This window comes from Panulirus ornatus, chromosome 42 (assembly GCF_036320965.1).
Source record: "Panulirus ornatus isolate Po-2019 chromosome 42, ASM3632096v1, whole genome shotgun sequence".
NCBI lineage: Eukaryota > Metazoa > Arthropoda > Malacostraca > Decapoda > Palinuridae > Panulirus > Panulirus ornatus.
The window spans coordinates 5,137,501-5,156,325 of NC_092265.1; the positions used below are offsets into that span (position 1 = coordinate 5,137,501).

At 51.4% G+C, this 18,825-nt stretch overlaps 1 protein-coding gene across 9 annotated transcripts in view; it reads right to left on the bottom strand.

Moving 5' to 3' along the window:
- Positions 1-18,825, bottom strand: part of LOC139761857 (uncharacterized) — a 557,099-nt gene that overhangs the window by 342,433 nt on the left and 195,841 nt on the right. The gene's annotated exons all lie outside the window — the stretch shown is intronic.

The window sequence follows — 18,825 nt, forward strand, 5'->3', positions numbered from 1 at the left end:
GTCAGACATTCACAAGAGACAGACACACAGGTATTGATGCGCAGCCATCAGCTATTAATGTTGCCTGCAAGCTACTCATTACCAGGGCATAATCACAAGAGGTTAAGTCTCACAGCCTGCAAGTTAATCGTTACTTTAACAATCACAGATGAGGTTAATTCTCACAGCCTGCCAAGCTGATTAATCATCAACAAACATTCATGAGGTTATTCCATTCTCAGCGTCCAGGTACGGACCGGGTCAGTTCAGCCTCAAGCCAAGTAAAGTCATGCCACTTAAAGTTACAGCTGTGCGTTCAAGGCAGGGGTCGCCGCCGCTGAGGCAAAGGGGCGACCATCAGACTGTCTACTGCCGTTCAGGTATTGTGATACACACGCGTCGTCATGCAACCACCCAGGACGGGCTTGGGGTTCACTGGACACAAACCCCTCTTTGGAGGTAAACCTGTGGCACTGCCACCCCCTTGGGCTCGTCGGTACGACCCTTGGGTACATACGATGACCTGACCCTTCAGGTCAAAGGCCAGGCCTTCATACCCACGAAGGTCGTATCGTCGTTACATACACAGTTACTGTTAGGGTGTGTGTGTGTGTGTGTGTGTGTGTGTGTGTGTGTGTGTGCCTTCCCTTACGCAAGGTTTCCAAGAGATAATGTAGGTATGTATACTATATGTTCATATACACGTACTCAAGTGTGAATGCATGTATATGTAGAGCCTATGCATGTATCTCTGTCGGTAGGTAGGCACCTATTCATCCAAAGTATGTTCATGTATTCATTTTACGTACGCATGCACCACCCATACCCCAGGGCAGACCTATCTGAAAGAACTCGCTCCAACGGCTAAAGAGCACACGACTTCAGGTGAAGACCCACAACACGATCCTTCACCTACACCTACCCCACCTCGTCCCTGGCGCCCTCGTAACTGACTGGTGTTCCTAGTTATCCCCAAGGGCAACCCGGGCCATACTACCTGTGTTTATCCTACTGTTTACATCAACCACCTGATGCTTACACCCAACCTCCGTCGCTACATTTTCTCCGTCGTCCTTCCGACGACGTTCATACCTACGTGGGGGAGGTGGTGGTGTGGTGACGTCTGACCAAGTTAGTTATCTTATCGTTCTGTTGACCCCGGTGATACGTGACGGATACGACTGCCGGATGTAAAGGCGAGAAATACGATCATGGGATTGCGTCTCTCTCTCTCTCTCTCTCTCTCTCTCTCTCTCTCTCTCTCTCTCTCTCTCTCTCTCTCTCTCTCTCTTACAGAGAAGTGCGACATGGCTCGTGCGATCGAGCTGGCCAATATGACTGCTTTTATCCACCCCTCAGTGGTTGGCGTTACTGGGAAGCAGTTGGCAGGGTGGTTCACCGGTCTCTCTACCCAACCATCGACCTCTCTAACACAGTCCTCCACCCTCCCTCCCACGTCGCCGTCCATCCACACCCTCTAACTCCATCGTCTGGTCCTCCTACACTCCCTATGGCACTGTACGGAGTACAGTCTCGTCAAAGACTTTTCACTCCAGAGGAGTCTATCATCATTCTCCTGCTACTGAATTCTGCGCAGCCTTGGTAGTGCATGAGCCACCTTCAGATAAAGGGGTCCTGGGGTTAAATGATAATAATAATAATAATAATAATAATAATAATAATAATAATAATAATAATGATAATAATAATAATAATAATAACAATAACAATAACAATAATAATAATAATAATAATAATAATAATGTTTACTTATTCATTTTCAGTTATAATTACCCCAAGACTAAAGTATACGAAAGAGTCCTGCCGTTGCCTAGGAGCTCCCTAAACGCTCCTCCGACCTAAGGGTGCGCTGCTTCCAGTAGCAGGGAAATGTAGACCTCTGCAGTGAGACATTCTTTCACAAGTCTGTACTCCCAGTGACACAGCGAATTCAGGTAACATCAAATATGTTTGTGTGTGTGTGTGTGTGTGTGTGTGTGTGTGTGTGTGTGTGTGTGTGTGTGTGTCAATGGACGACAGGGAATCACAATCCCGTCTCGCAACATCTCACACCGGAGTAGCCCATCATTGCCAAGCTATTGACTGTAGCGCAGCCCTGAAGCCTGCATACGCCCCGTTAAAGGGGTCCTGGGGATATGAAATCAAAATCAATGTCAGGTTGGTTTGTTTGTTTTTGTTTTTTTTTCTGTTCTGTAGGGCAGGCGACGTTCGGTAACTTAACTAATCTGGTATAAAAATAAACACATTCCTAGCGAACAACTATACTGCGTCAGCGTCCAAGATGCGTCCAAGATCTGGACATCACTGACGCACAGGATAAAAGACACGTATGTACAGTTAGGTGACACAGCTAGTGTCAGACGCAACGCCTTACTAGGTGTGTCACACGCCCAAGTAACCAGGTGATGCATCCTAGTGTCACACGCCCACACAACCAGGTGATGGACCTCGGTGTCACACGCCCACACAACCAGGTGATGCCCCCAGTGTCGCACGCCCACAAAAAATCCCAGTGTGATGCACCCCAGTGTCAGCCAACCGGCACACAGTAAAACCAGGTGATGCACCAGTGTATCGCACGCCCACGTAAACCACGAGCCAACCACAAGCAGGGGGATGGACAGCAGCAGCAATGTCACAGGTGAGGTGAGAGAGAGAGAGAGAGAGAGAGAGAGAGAGAGAGAGAGAGAGAGAGAGAGAGAGAGAGAGAGAGCGCACCACTCCCACCACCGTGTCCACAACTCGCAACAATTACACACCAACTGTCTGTCCACCACCACCACACGAACCCGACGTAAATATTCCACGCACGTCTCCACATCCCGTGACGCAAAGCCAGGCGGCGCGGCGCAGCCCCCCTCCCCCCCCCCCCCCCCGGTGACGGTGGCAGCGACACCACTGCCAACTAGCAAATGTCAGCCACGCCAGATCGCAAAATGTCAGCGCCATATGATGGCCGGTACGTCAAGTGTCACGGAAGCAATAGCACCTCAGGGCGGTGCGCGGGGGCCGCCCTCCCCGGCCAGCACCGAAATTGAACCAATACCTTTCACCTGGCTCGATATTCTTCTCCCCTCCGACCACAAACCGCCAAACCATCGGTCAAAAATGATTCTCATTTTTTTACGGGAAATCTTTTTCCTTCTCAAAATAAGAAAAAAAAATCTCAAATTTGGAGGTGAATTACAACATACTCGGGGTTGATATCACCTCCAGTGGAATCTCAAACCACACGGGAATATTTCCCCACACCTTCCAGCCAAGGTCGCTACCGCATTCGTGTATACCGCGGGAACTTCTACTGCCGCCACCTCGCTCCCCTCCCTCCCTCCATCCCTCACAAGAACACAGTGTCCGGACGCGCGGGCAGATAAAAGCAAGTCGGTGACACACGCAACACCTGTCCTTCAACAGCGGAAGCGGTCATCTCGGAAACCTATCCCTCGAGCCTGTAGTGGACAAACTCATTCATCCTAAATCCCTTATACTAACCTGTGAAACCTCTGATACAGATGTGGACTTACTTCAAACAAGAGAAAAGAGAGAACGTATAAAGGAGGACGTGTTGAATCATCGCAGAAACAATGGACTATCGTGAGAGCTGTGAGGCCCGTGGTCACAGTAAAAGGAACTGGTACAACTGAGCGAATTACCTCCGCTGTGGTAGAGACACACGTGCGCCAAGTGGTTGAACCACTAGAAGAAAAAAAAGGGTCTTTCATTCTGTGGGGAGGTTTTGTGATGTCATTTTGCAACGCACGCGAAAATCAGTGTTCCATGTCACTTGCGAATTTCGTAATACTTTACAACATCGTCGCCAGAAAGGAAGATATCAGTCAGATATCAATTTACTTAGTGAAAGACATTTCGCGTGTGGCTGCTACCCTCCTTCATCCTTTTCCCCCCCCTTGCAAACCCTCCAACCCCTTCCTAGCCAGCCATCCCCCTTCCACAAAGGGGTTCACCGCAAAACACAACACACACCTATGACATCCAGCCACCAACACAGTACCCGCTAAAACCAAGCAACATCCCTCGGCTCCGACGTGTCAGAAAACCTTAAAAAGAAAACGGTCAATTGATTGTTTATATACAGCAGTTACATTACGCAAAGGAAAATCAACAGGAGTGTTCGACGGAGAGGGTTGGAGAATACATCTGCGCGAGTTACGTAACCGACTGAGGAAAAACTGAGGAGAAGACGAAGGAGGAGGAGAAGGGGGAGGACGAGGTGCCCCACCCTCACACCGCCAACCACCACCACAGGAAACACCCACACGCCAACAGAGTGACACGCTAGTGAACTCTTCCCCACCCTCATCACCGTCTACGTCTTGCACACCCTTTATCTAACACCAAATTTAGGAACACTGGTTATCCATCATCGAAGTCAAAGACATCATTCTAATCTTTTATATTCAAAGTAAATAAATATCTAAAAATAAGGAGTTAAAGCGGGAGTGTGGTAGGTGTGTTTCCGGTGGGCAGCGGGGTTAGTGGAGTGAATTATGAGCTGAGACATTCGACTGACCCGCCCTCGCTCCCCGGTCTACACCTAACCCTCCCTTCGTCTCTCTCCCTCGCTCCCTCACCATCCACTCCCCTCCATCATCACCCACTACTCCTATATGCTGTTCCAGTCCACGACCATCGTTGTTATCTATCGTCTCTCTCTCTCTCTCTCTCTCTCTCTCTCTCTCTCTCTCTCTCTCTCTCTCTCTCTCTCTCTCTCTCTCTCCACGCCCTACCTACAGCATTTAACTAAGCCTTTACCATCCCACTCACTTTTCCTTCTCCATGCCACCTGGTCCTTCCCATCATCCGTGCCACCTCCCTCCCTCTACCTGGGTCCTCTGCGGCATAAGAATGCCACTAATCCCTCAGTCGCCTTACAGTACGGGACCTCCAGCCTCCGGCATCCCCATACATCTAACTCAAGCAAATAAATAAATAAATGACAGTTGAACGGAAGTATGCAGCCATGTGGCTGAAGATACACAGTTAAGGTAATACAAATATGACAGAAGTGGGTACCTTCCCAGTGCTATAAACCACAGGTCTTACTCCAATACACCATACGTATTACCAACCTTTAATCCTATCTCGTCTTAAATGTACTGTCCTCTTTCCTTCACCATGATATCTGTCAATTTCTATTACTCTTGTACTGTTTTCTTCATTATTTTGCTCCTCGTAATCTGTTCAGCTTGAACCCCTCACAATACTGTGGTCTCAGCTGTGGGTGGGGACTTTTCGTTCAAGGGTTCCACGCTGCCTCTCCTTTCCTCCTCCTTCAGGATGTTACGAGACAGTGTAAGCAACACGGCACCAGGACACACTAGACAAGTTTCAATCTAACTCCCTTCAGGTTGTCTGCTCCACCGCCCCTTCCTTCCCTCCCTCCCCCACACCCTTCCTTCCCTTCCTGTCCATCACTGGCAAGATCTTAATGTTCCTCAACCTCCCTCCCTCCCTTCCACCCATCCCACCGCCAGCTGATGTTCCATTCCACTGGCTCCTTTTACCACAGGAATCAGACATTTCCTTTTTTCTTTCTAATCTTTGTCAAACTCTGAGGCCCCTTTCCGCCTCCACTTCCGCCCTGCTTCCAGCATAGTCCCGTCGAAGGTACTCAGAGGTATTTTCTTTTTGGCAAAATCCCGTCGTTTACGTACTCGTATGTAAGCAAGTACTCCTCTCTCTCTCTCTCTCTCTCTCTCTCTCTCTCTCTCTCTCTCTCTCTCTCTCTCTCTCTCTCTCTCTCAGAAACACCGGGAAGATATATGCGAGACGGTACAGTCGCTTAACCTTCTACGTCTCTCGTCCAGCAACCAGATACTTCGGCACTCGAGTCACTAAGACACAAAAAACGCCCTGACAAACAGACCTCGAACTCTGATCTCTCCCAGCTCTCAAGGTCCCGCCTCTGAGGAGGGATTTAAACGGCAGCCAGGGCTGCTAGCGACCTTGGAGAAGTTTTATTTCGTCTCTTTAAAGACGCGACGTGTGTGCTAGTTAACGACTCAAGGACAGAATGACTGCCAGGATGAAGAGAGGGGGGGATAATACAGGAAGAGAGAGAGGGGAAAAAAAAAAGGAATGAAGGATTCAATTTGAGGCTCCATGGTAGTCTGTACATCTCACTCTTGAATGTAGAAAGGTTATAGAAAACGAGGACAGACGACGGACGGAAAAGAAACACCAGAGCCTCACTGTTCCAGTGAAGATGGAGGTATCGCAAAGGTCTATCCTCGTGTGAGCCGGTCTCCACACAAAAACTATGGGAACCAGCAGCCAGACGCGTGCTTTGGGGGGGGGGTCTCAGAGCCTTTGGTTGACGGAGACAAATGAAGGCTGCTCACGAGAGCTGTGTCCAAAATAACATACTTGTGGAACACCCAGAGGACTGCAGCATTCTTATGTTGTTACAAGGCTTGAACAGTTGTGTGTTTTGAAAAGTGAGACAAGAGGGAAGCGAGCGACAGCTGCAAGGCGGAATTAGAGAGAAATTGCGTTTGAACACAACCGAGTTAAACCAGGCTACTATCACCCCATTCTAAGCTGCTGCACAGATGCGAGGCGAGTGAGGAGAATATGTTCAGAACGGGAGAGAAGAACGAGTGTTAGAACGAGGCGGGGACGGGACAGTGAGCTGACGTGTGCATGATGAGAGAGAGAGAGAGAGAGAGAGAGAGAGAGAGAGAGAGAGAGAGAGAGAGAGAGAGAGAGAGAGAGAGAGAGAGAGATCCTTGGGGCGCGAGGAGGAAGAAAGAAGAGACAATAAAAGCAGGAAGGTGAGCAGGTCGGGTGCCAGGGGAGGAGGACACTGACCCTGCTGCTGGTCGGGCGGTAATCAATACATCGAGAATGTTGTACCTACGATTTATTATTAAAACCACACCGACGACTTGGTGGAATGATGCGTAGTACTCGGCTCGTTTGAGCCCGTCGGTACGATGCTTGGGTACGACGGCACGACCCCCTGAGCCCGACGGTACGATGCCTGGGTACGACGGCACGACCTCCTGAGCCCGACGGAACGATGCCTGGGTGCGACGGCACGACCTCCTGAGCCCGACGGAACGATGCCTGGGTACGACGGCACGACCTCCTGAGCCCGACGGTGCGATACTTGGGTTATACGACGGTACGATCCTTGACCACCAAGGAGCGATCCTTCGTCCGTACGATATCCAGGTCATTAAGCAGTCCATCACTGCCTGAGGGTCTCGCACCGTGGTAATCAAAGGATTGCGATGGTCACCGGAGGCGTTCTTCCCTCGACATCAAGTTCACATCACCCCAGAATGTACCAAGTTTTCACCCGCTGCCGGACTTACTACATCATGGACAATGACCGTGAGTAGGAGGCTCACGGTGGACCGTCCTCCCAGCGGTAACACATGGCTGCCTGTGACGGAGGTAAGAAGTAAATGGTGTGTGTGTGTGTGTGTGTGTGTGTGTGTGTGTGTGTGTGTGTGTGTGTGTGTGTGTGTGTGTGTGTTATCTGCCTGGTAGGGAAGACCCGGTTCACGGTTATCTATGGATCAGACAGCCAGGAGCCACTCCCTTTTTCCTCCTCTTCCTCCTCCTCCTCCTTAACCATCAAATCCTTACGGGGGTTTCGCTCCTTAATCCATCTCATCTGCGGGAACCATCCTTCCCATCGCGTCCCGTCCCTCTCACTGTTCCACCCATTCGTTTGGTCTGTCATCATCACACCCCCGATCCTTCAACACTCTATCCTCCCATCCTCAAATACCTGTCTCCAGTCCAAATGCATCCTATCTCTACCTTTCTTTTTTCCTTCCCTTCTACCCCATCATTAGGACGACAAGTCTGCTTCCCATCCCTCCAGCCCATCAACCTGGCCTGCCAACTATCCTCCTTCAATACCCATCTCCTTCTCATCCCACTACCCAACCTACCAACACCCTTCTCCACTATCCTGCTCTCTCATTCCTCCATCCCTTACGTCCTACCAGCCCTCTGTCTCAAGTCCCCCTTACTTTATCATCTCTCCCACCACACACACACACACACACACACACACACACACACACACACACACACCAATCACAGTCGTGAGTTACGTGAGAAATCGCCGGTGAGATGGCTACCGGCATTTTAATAATACCTTCGTTCGAACCCCCCATAACTTTTTTTGGGCGGCGTTCCCCAGTGATGTGAATGACCTCCCGTGGGAATCAATGTTACCATGGCAACCCAACATGGATGGCCAGCCACCAAAATGCTAATCCACCAAGGGGCATATGACTGAGGGGTGTGGGTGCGTTAATCACCTCATCTGGCTGTGATGACCTCGAAAGAGGGCGACTCGACTATGCAATAACGTAACCCCCGTCGGTGTCGTGAGTATTTGGTGGCGGCGTCTCCTCCACCGTGAGCACCGACCGCTGCTACTCGCCACCCAAGACTCATCCGAGAGTTGGAGGACGACCAGAAGGGTTGGAGGACGACCTGACGGACGGGCGTTTCCCCAGAAAACAGATCAACCAATCATCCACCCACTCGGACAGATGCAGGAACAGATAGTAGGTGTGGCCTCCAGCGGAGGGCAGGCGTGCCTGCCTGCCTGCCTGCATGCCTGCCTACCCCGGCCACCCTACCCCACACACCCAGCACAACAGTGGCAGGGGGAATACCACAAATTCCGACACAAACCTTGTTTACGCCACAGCTCAGGTTCCCCTCCGGGTCACGTTCCCCTCAAACCCATCAGCCCACGAATGTTCTTCATTCTCGCGGGCGGTGGCAAAATAGTAAAAAAAAAAAAAAAGAACACATGCAGTTCAATTTACTCCGGTACCTCGGGGAAGCAGCCAGCCATTCCTCCTCTTATCTTGCAACCAACTGCATCGACACACTCTCAAGACACGCGATGCGAGATGTAACATAATCCACTACAGATAATCCTAGTAAGTGGGAGTGGTGGGGAGCCTGGTGAGGGAGAGAGGGAGGAAGAGAGGGAGGGAGGGGTCCGTATTTCAAACCGTAGGCAAATATTTATCCTCAACACAGCACTTCGTCCCCCCACACACAACACCGTCAGTCCACGGGGAAGGTGAGAGACCACTGGGAAGTGAGGGGTAGTGGAGGGTGAGGACAACTATACGATCTGTTAATGTTGGCTGGAGGGAGTGTGGTGGAGGGAAGCGCCGGCGGTTGGTGGTGATCACCTGATCCGGCCTCACCATGTGAGTGGAGTGGTCTGGTGAGGGGTGGAGGGAGAGGCGGTGGTGATCATCCAAGGGTGGAGGTCTGTCGCAGGCTGTGGAGGCCACTGGAGCAGGGTAGGTGGAGAGGCTATTGTTGCCTCAGTGGACTGGGGGGAGAGGGAGGATGGGGTGGGGAAACAGGGAGGGCAAGGTGGCGCCGGGCACAGGGCGCGGTGTTGGTGAGGAAGATGGTGAAAGCGATGGCTACTGGTGGTGATGATGGCGAATGATGGTGAGGGAATAAGTCTGGCGTTTTGGAGGAAGATGGTGACGGGAGACAGGTGGGGCTTGGAGGAAGATAAAGATGGTGAAGTCAGACAGGCGGTGCTTGGAGGAAGATACAGATGGTGAAGGGAGACAGGTGGTGACGGAGGAATATATAAAAAAGAAAGGGTTGGCGGTGACAAGAAGGGGGCAAGTGCTGGTATAAAAAGACAGTGGAAGACGGAAGTGACTGTGGAAGACGGTAACGAAGAATGTGGAAGGTAGTGGAAGAGATGGAGGGGAGGGGAGGGAAGGCCGCGTTCCGACCTGTCGCACTGATTGGGAAACCGATCCAAGCATCCGCTCTCTCTCTCTCTCTCTCTCTCTCTCTCTCTCTCTCTCTCTCTCTCTCTCTCTCTCTCTCGTAGTCAAGTTTCTTTCGCGGTCCACTCTCTCTCTCTCTCTCTCTCTCTCTCTCTCTCTCTCTCTCTCTCTCTCTCTCTCTCTCTCTCTCTCTCTCTCGTTTTTGTGTGTTTGTGATGTTTACGGAAGTAATTTCATTTCCCTCCCTCCCTCCCGCAGTGCAGGGATGAGCGGGGAAAGCCTGACAAAGTGGAAAACTGATTAGCCGTGGCCCCAGTCCTGGACATGAGTTTGAGAACTTTCTCTCTGTGGCCGTCCCTCTCTCTTTTTTTCCTCTCTTTCTTTTTCACTACAGAAATGGCAGGAAGACGTGGAAAAAAAATATACATCACAGGATCCCACACTGCAAAACGTGACGAAGGGGACGAGTTGAGGTCAATATAGCGAAGGGGGACATAAAGATCCTGGGATACGTACCGTCCCGGAGGGAGTGTATCCTGAGGTAGGAGATCAACGTGATCGCCGTCAGCAGAACCATAGCGACCAGGAGCCCCCACATGGGGAGAGCCTTCGCCTGCTCCACCACAGCTCTCCCCACACCACCGTCAGCCCTCTCCGCCGCCAGACAACGCTCCCATCTCACGCACGGCGGCCCCCCCCCCCCCCTGTTCACATTCACCTGTGGGGAGTCACCCCCCGCAGCTGTCTGCCAGGTGGGGGACGAACTCACTTCGACCCTCAACCTTTGACCAGTCAAAACACAAACATCTCCGCCCTCGGTATGTCACCAAGGGCAGAAGTCAAAACGGGGAAATATTTTTCCCGTGACGATAAAACATCGATTGTATATCCTGTCGATAATTGGGCAGGTCCTTCAAGGTTCTTGTGATAACGTCACTCGAGTGCGCGTGTGTTCAGGGCGCACGTCACATCACCAAACACAAGCGCACGCCACTACCACCGTCACTGGAAGGGACCCTTTCCACCACAACCACATCCCTGGTGCTGCTGCTGCTGCTGCTGCTGCTATCCTCGACCCGCCCTGCACTATACACAGTGCCACGATGATAGGTGGCATAATTTTGCCGGCGTCCGCGGCGGGTACATGCTCGACAATCGGCCCCGGAAGCCGCCACTACGATAAGGGGTATCAGGGGGCCATTGTTAAATCTGGGTCGGGCAGGCTATTGTACCGTGTGTGTGACCTCCTCCTCCTCCTCCTCCTCCCTCCTCCTCCCTCCTCCTCCCTACTCCCACTACTACCAAAGCCTCTCGACCATAATGGACGATTACGATCTTCATTGTTACGGGATGGGTTATAGGGCGCGCGTGAAATATAGAGGAGAGAGTACGGCTGTTCTACGTGCGATGCAGCAAACAATAACAGGAGGAGTCACAGAACACCCCACTATGAACACACACACACACACACACACACACACACACACACATATATATATATATATATATATATATATATATATATATATATATATATATATATATATATATATATACAGATAAAGCTTTGAAATGAACTGACACAAATATCAGCGTGCAACAGCACCAGCGAGAGATGGTTTATATAAAACGCTTGACCTTGTCAGTGTTTTACTATGGCAACACCACTGGGGTAGGTATACATAACCATGGTGCATACATACGGACATGTATGTTCAAAACCTCACTCAGAAACACACACACACACACACACACACACATATATATATATATATATATATATATATATATATATATATATATATATATATATATATATATATATATATACCAACAATTTCAAGCCAACATGTGAGGTGCTGAAGTCACGAGGCATCGCTTGTTTACCAACGTAAGTACGGCACCCGTACGACACTCCTGGCAATACGCTCTACGACCGTTTGATGTATTGCGTAATATGATGCGTCAAGCAGGCGGGCCCGGGTAAATAGTGGAATCTGGAGCGGTGCCAGTCTCCCCCAGCACCCCCTCCTCCCCCAATCACCCCACACACACACACACACACACACACACACACACACACAGCTGATCCGATGGCCAGCCTCCAATTCTCTCTCTCTCTCTCTCTCTCTCTCTCTCTCTCTCTCTCTCTCTCTCTCTCTCTCTCTCTCTCTCTCTCTCTCTCTCCGGCTGGCGATGGCGACGCAAGAGTAAATCTGGAGACAGCACAGCCGTCGAGACCAAAGACGGATCAGTCCAGTCATCCACCGAGACCACAGTCCAGTTATCCATCGAGACCACAGTCCAGTCACCCATCGAGACCACAGTCCAGTCACCCATCGAGACCACAGTCCAGTCACCCACCGAGACGCACAGTCCAGTCACCCACCGAGACCATAGTCCAGTCACCCATCGAGACCACAGTCCAGTCACCCATCGAGACCACAGTCATGCCAACCCACGAGACCACAGTCATGCCAACCCACGAGACCACAGTCCGGCCAGCCATTTACACCACAACCTAGTCATACCGGAAGAGTTTTACGTAACCTCTACAACGAATTACCATAACTGCACAAAATATCGCAAGATCATTACGTAACTCTTACAACGAACTACCATAACTCTGAGCCACACTACTCGTGTGAGCAGTGAGAGATCACACAAGCCTCACTAGGCAACAGCACGGCAGATATAACCCGTGAGGTAGAGCGATCCACCCGTGAGGTAGAGAGCGATCCACCTACGAGGTAGAGAGTGATCCACCTACTGTATACAGCGATCCACCCGCCAGGCACAGTGATCCACGAGAGTTGTAACCATGCTGGAGCACCTGTGGGCGGTGGGAAACCACCCCCCCCCCCACCCACTCACTCCCTTCCCTCCCACCACAGCTGCCAACGCCGCCACAGTTGACATTGAACTTGGTGGCTCGTCCTCCAGCTGTGTGGCGGCGGCCGACACCCTCCCTCCCTCCCTCCCAGAGCGCCAAGCAGGCAGGCAAGCAAGGAGAAGAAAGAGAGGAGGAGAAGGAGGAGGAGGAGGAGGAGGGTGCTACCACCTTTCCCACCCACTGCAACCAACCAACCATCCATCCCCCCCCCCCCCCCCCACACACACACACACCACCACCACACCAACATTCCACCACAACTCGTAACCTTCACTCATTTGGTTCGACCGCCGTACTGATGCTTAAGAACAAGGCTTGAGAGAGAGAGAGAGAGAGAGAGAGAGAGAGAGAGAGAGAGAGAGAGAGAGAGAGAGAGAGAGAGATGTAACCGAGAGGAATTTACACAACAGAGGAAGTTTACCCGAGATAACGAGCACAGAGGCTTGGTGGGGTACGGTGGGCGGGAGGGCGGGTGGTTGGGTGGGCAGGTGGTGTGGTGTGGGTGATGTGTGCTGGTTGTTGTGAAAGCTGGACAACCTCCTCACCCCCCCCCCCTCCTCACCACCACCACCACTATCACCACTACCAGCCCCCACCAGCTCCGCCCTCACCCTCCACTATCACCACCTACACCTACAACTAGAACCATCAACCCACCGCCCACCTACCATCATCACCACCTGTATTCAATGCACACACTAATGTCACCAACACATCCACGAACGCTACAACTATATCACCACTGTTGTGACAACCAGAACAGTTCTTAAAAGCATACAAGGACAGAACAACCAGAGGTCACAACATGAAATCAAACAAGAAACTTGTTAGGAAAAAAATGTAAAGTAATAATTACTTTCACATTCATGATAGCCATGGATGAATGGAAGAAACTGAGTTATGAGACAATGAACTGCCCACAGGATACGGAAGTTTAAAAAGGTACACGACAGTAAAGAATGTTCATAAGATGAAACCCCTACGAGTCCACAACTCTCCTCCCCGTACAGTACAAACAGGTAACACGAAGTATTTTGTAGGCACACAGAGACGGTTAGGGGGATAGCTTAACAGACATCAACGTGAATAGATGGATAGACAGATAGACAGATGACAGATAAATCGACAGATAGACAGACAGGCAGATTGAGAGCCAGGCAGACAGACAAACACATATACACAAACACATATCAAAAATCCACATATACACACACCCCAAGTGTATGGGCTACACCGTACACACACACACACACACACACACACACACACACAGGATTACTTTAACAGACCCATCCACGTCTGTGATTTTTCAGCCCAGAAGTAATTCAAACTTTAATTGCTTATTCCTGTATCCCAGCGAAATATTCATACTTACCCTAAAAACCATTTACATATAAAGCGAATTCGGAAATAGACATTGCCTTATTTTATTCCACCAGGTCGTCTTTGGCTACGGGAGGAGGGGGGTTAATGATGGTGGACACACCATTTAAGAGAGGAGGTAATGACACGACGAGAGTGAAGGTGAGGGTAGGTGAGGGACGGTGAGAGGCAAGTGAGGGACGGTGAGGGTAGGAAAATTAAGATAAGGTCAGGTGGGGGTCAAGAGAGGGCAGGCAAGAGTAAGAGACGGTGAGGGTTCGTTTAGAGCAGATGTGGGTAAATGACAGTAGGAGAGGGCAGGAGACAGTGGGAGAGGGTAGGAGATAGTAGGTGAGGGCAGATGACAGTAGGTGAGGGCAGGTGACGGCAGGTGATGGCAGGTGAGTGTGGAGGTGAGTGGAGTCTGGGGCGGCGGAGGGTGGCGTGACTGCTACAGGGCCCGACACAGAATTATGCACTTTCTCCCCGGGCGTCATCACAACCCACCCTCCCCACGACCCACACACACACACACATACACCTCCCCACGACCCACTCGCTCTACACCAACCTACCAACCACGTCAGGGGCAACCTCTACACACCCCTCAACCAACATCCCTTACCCAATTCTAACCAAGACCCCCCCCCCTCTCTCCCTACCCATCTCTCACAAACCCCCTTTCTCCCTGTCCACGTCTCACAAACCCCCTGCAACACGAACGGCACACCAATCTCAGCAAAAATCCCCCCCTCCATGCACGGTAAACCTCTCGGTACCTACTTTAACCCCATACCCAAGAACTTCCCCTAACACCTGCCTCCGCCACCACCACATCCCACAACCATCCGCCGACATTCACCGCTCCACCACACCATTTCCTTCCCCACGACTGCAGGTCGGGCCTACGGCCCCGGCGGTGCAGCATTCAGCGGTATCTCCAGCTATGACACTCCCAGGGAGGGGAGAAGCAATGACCCCAAGCGGTAAGGAAAGACCCGCCCTAGGGGTGAGGCCCGACCCTGGGGAGGAGGGATGACCCCCAGGGACAAAAAGGCGCCATGAGCCCCTGTGTGCAGAAAGCCTGCAGATGCAGCAACGCAGCCACCCACCTCACCTCCACGCGGAGCCCGACGCACCTTCCCCAACGCCGGGCACTCCAAAGTGTAGCGCAGAAGGGAAAGTAGTACCTCCTGCCCTCAATCTCTAGTCTTTGCTCAGTCACCCATACAACCAAAGTGTCTACAGGGGGGAGGGGAGTTGGGGAGTATGACAGGGCCTGGGATCGCTTACCACACGCGGCTGAATCAAACCACAGGACACCCCACCCCCTCCCATTAACCACAGCTCCCCCTTCACTTCTGTACCTGTCATCATTCAGCGAGGCGGAGTACTTCGGCTCTGTAAAGCACGTGGGAGCACATACACCACAGGACCAGCGAGGGATTCCTTCCATGGCCCCCCTACTCACACGCTCATGAGTGTGACGATGATGAGTACTTCTTATTACCCTGAGTGACTTCAGTGAATAATGTTGGAAAGTGATGGGTAAGAGTGGTGGTGGTTGGAGATAGGGAGTGGGGGTAGGTGGTCTAATGTTGGAGAGGGGGAAGGGGTGGTGTCTTTCGCCAGTGGTGGTAGTGGTGGAGGAGGTGGAGGTGGTGGTTGCTGCTGCTGGGGGGTGAGGAGGAGCGACCAGCTAAACGCTGTCAGTTTCTTCAGTCTTGGAGCTGCAGCTTTCACAAAGGGGGAGAGAACCTGGCATGTTTCAGCCACATCATCGTCACATTAAGTAAAAGTCCTTCAAAAATAAAAAACGAATTTCGTAATCATAATTTATACTGATGATCCAAGCATCTTTGTGTGTGTGTGTGTGTGTGTGTGTGTGTTTTAATAAATGAAAACGTTAAATGCTGAAAGAAAAAGAGATTCGATTTCAGGGCAAGACTAAAAAAAAGAAAAAAAAAAAAAGATGCTAGACTTTCATCCATCGTAAACAAAAGGCCAGAAAGTTAATAAAAGTGAAACTTTCATCCACTTACGTGTACCTCAGACTATCACACGCCCTACTGACATTAACTACTTTTTTTTCCGTGTGAGAGAACCGCGAGATGTGGAAACAGAAAATGGGAAGGTGAGGAGTGAGGGAGGGAGGGAGGGAGGGAGGGTGGCGTTGAAATTTCAGGCCAAGGCAACGGAACTGGTCTCGGTCTCTTAGGGAGGAGGGAGGGGGAGAATAGAATCTCGCGCGTATTCCACACAGCCCGAGACTTCATTCATGATGTAAGACGGAGGAGGTGGTTGGGCCGTAGCGAGAATCCTACCGGGCCACTTTCTCTCCCCCTGTGTTGAGAGGCAGATCTCGCCTTATAGTCACATTATCTATAACCTTTCGCTCGTGGGCGGCTGGGTGGGCTGGGGGCGGGCGGCGGTGTGCCGTAGGGACGGGGGGTTGGGTGGTGGGTTCGTGGGAAGAAGCCGGGGCTTCGAATCAGTGACCTCAAAGGATTATCAAGAACCCCCGGACACTGCCGAACCCTCATGGAAATGAGACTGCTGAAGCAGGTGAACACCGAACGAAGAGGACACAAAGTTGGCTTACGAAGGAACCAAAGCCATACTGAGGCATGAGGACCGGTCAGGTCTCTACCTATGTACCGATGGCGTGTGGGCTACCTGCGACATCACTCAGGAGTTCACCTGAAATACGTTCTTGCACCGGGAGGGTCGAAGACGCAATCTTTTGGAGAAACAAGAGAAGCAGGCTACGGCGAAGTTCCAACACCAGTGCCATTCGATAAGCGCGACCTCCAGACTATGGGAAATGACAATCAAGAAGCACAAAGACAGACGACTTTAAGATAGCCTTTCGCAAGAGAGCCGATGTGGGCTCAGCGATGTGGTTTTGCGTAACAGATCCCGTGGCGTTCGTCGGAGTCGGCATTATCTTGGAGAGGGTGGCAGGTGATGGAGGGTGGCGGGCTTACTGTGTACTTCTAAGACCACCTGAAAGGTGTTTTGATACTGTACCTCACAACAGTCAACAGATGAAGCTCGGATTGTAAGCTCTCTTTCGGGAAAAAAAACCAAAAAAAAAACAGCTTCTTGGATGAGATCTACGACCACTGAAGCTGGATGGGAGCAAAAAAAAAAAAAAAAACGCATTAACAAGTGGAGTCAGTCCATCAGGGCTCGATTGTTACGTCTAAATGGGAAATATTCGCCTAAAGGACTTGGATCAAATCAGACTTTGATGGCCGATGACGCCAACCCCACGGGGGAAAGGTAAGGAGCGAGACAGAACTGCAAAACCTAAAACGACAAATATCAGGACAGACTGCTGCAGCAGCGTTCATGCAAGGAGCTAAAAGGTATTCGCACCGCACCAGCGTAAAAACGATGGAAAAGAGTGTGAACGCAGACCTGACTTCGAGTGTCCAGCGAGAGTCATCGCGAGGGGCGGGTGGGTTATTGTGCCCGGCATCCTTCAGGGAATCCCTCAAGAAAGGATGTGAGGGAGGACTGATATGCAGGAGTGACTAATCCCTCGTGCACTCCTGCCCATCCTGTGGGCCGGGGGGGCGCAGCAAGAAAGGATACAGAGTGCACAACAGGTCCACGGGACCGGGCGTCAATGATCAAATCACGCAATAGTTTCCATGGTGAGCACAAGTTCACACGGATTGTACAGCAGTGAATGATCTATCAAGCATCTCAATGCAGGGTGTGGTAAACCATATACCCCCCCCCCCCCTTAGTGTACAGCACCGGGACTGTCTTCCAAAACACCCGAGATGCTTACGACGCGCCGCACCCCACGGTGTATGGATGGTGAGTGCGCGCGCGTGGGTGTGTGTGTGTCTCGCCCGCCTCATCCGCATCCACGTGAAGAAACGCGAAGAAGAAAACTGCTGGCTGGACACGGTCAAGAATAGTGCCGGAGGGGAGGTTAAACAGGTGCCCACGATAAGGCATACGAGATGGAGGTGATAACCTCCTGCGAAAGTCCTTGTGGGATCATACCCACAAATGCAGACATTCGAGCGCGCGCACACACACACACACACACAGCCTTGATTTCAGGGAAGCCACGTGTCTCTCTCTCTCTCTCTCTCTCTCTCTCTCTCTCTCTCTCTCTCTCTCTCTCTCTCTCTCTCTCTCTCTGTATATACAACGCACAAAACACTAATAGGATTAAAATCCCTTCACCCATCTCCTCCCTCACCCCTCACTTCCTTCATCCCATTACCAACCCCACCATCATCCAGCTCCCTCTTAACCTCGCCCCTCCCTCTCCCTCCACCTAAAGCCCTCCTCCCCAGCCCCACCCAGTAACCACAGGAAGGTGAAGCGGTTGCCCCTGGGGGGTACGCCGTTATTCACCAATCAACCAAACCAACGGAAACAGCTTTTCGTATCCCATAATTCCTCCTCCTGTTGGGGAGAGGGTCAACCTCGAAGACCCACCCAGTTGTAGATACGACACGACATATCCCAAGTGTTGGTTAACAATCGGTCTGAGGACTACACGTCAAAACCTTTGAGCCAACGTGATTATCGAGGTCGTTACGCAAATGCATCCCGAGCTGAGGTGCGTCACTGAGAGACGCCAGGTCCAGGGTGAGCGAGAATCAGGGTATGAGAGACCAGGTCTTGGTCCACTGCCCTGCGTGCGTCTTAAATGGAAGTCAAGACCCCAAACCCGGTGCGTCCGTACCCTACGCCAACCACCAGGTGTTGTTCACCTGTTCTTCCGGTGGTTGTTGTGGAGCGAGAGGGGAGGGACGTCTTGCCTATAAGGTG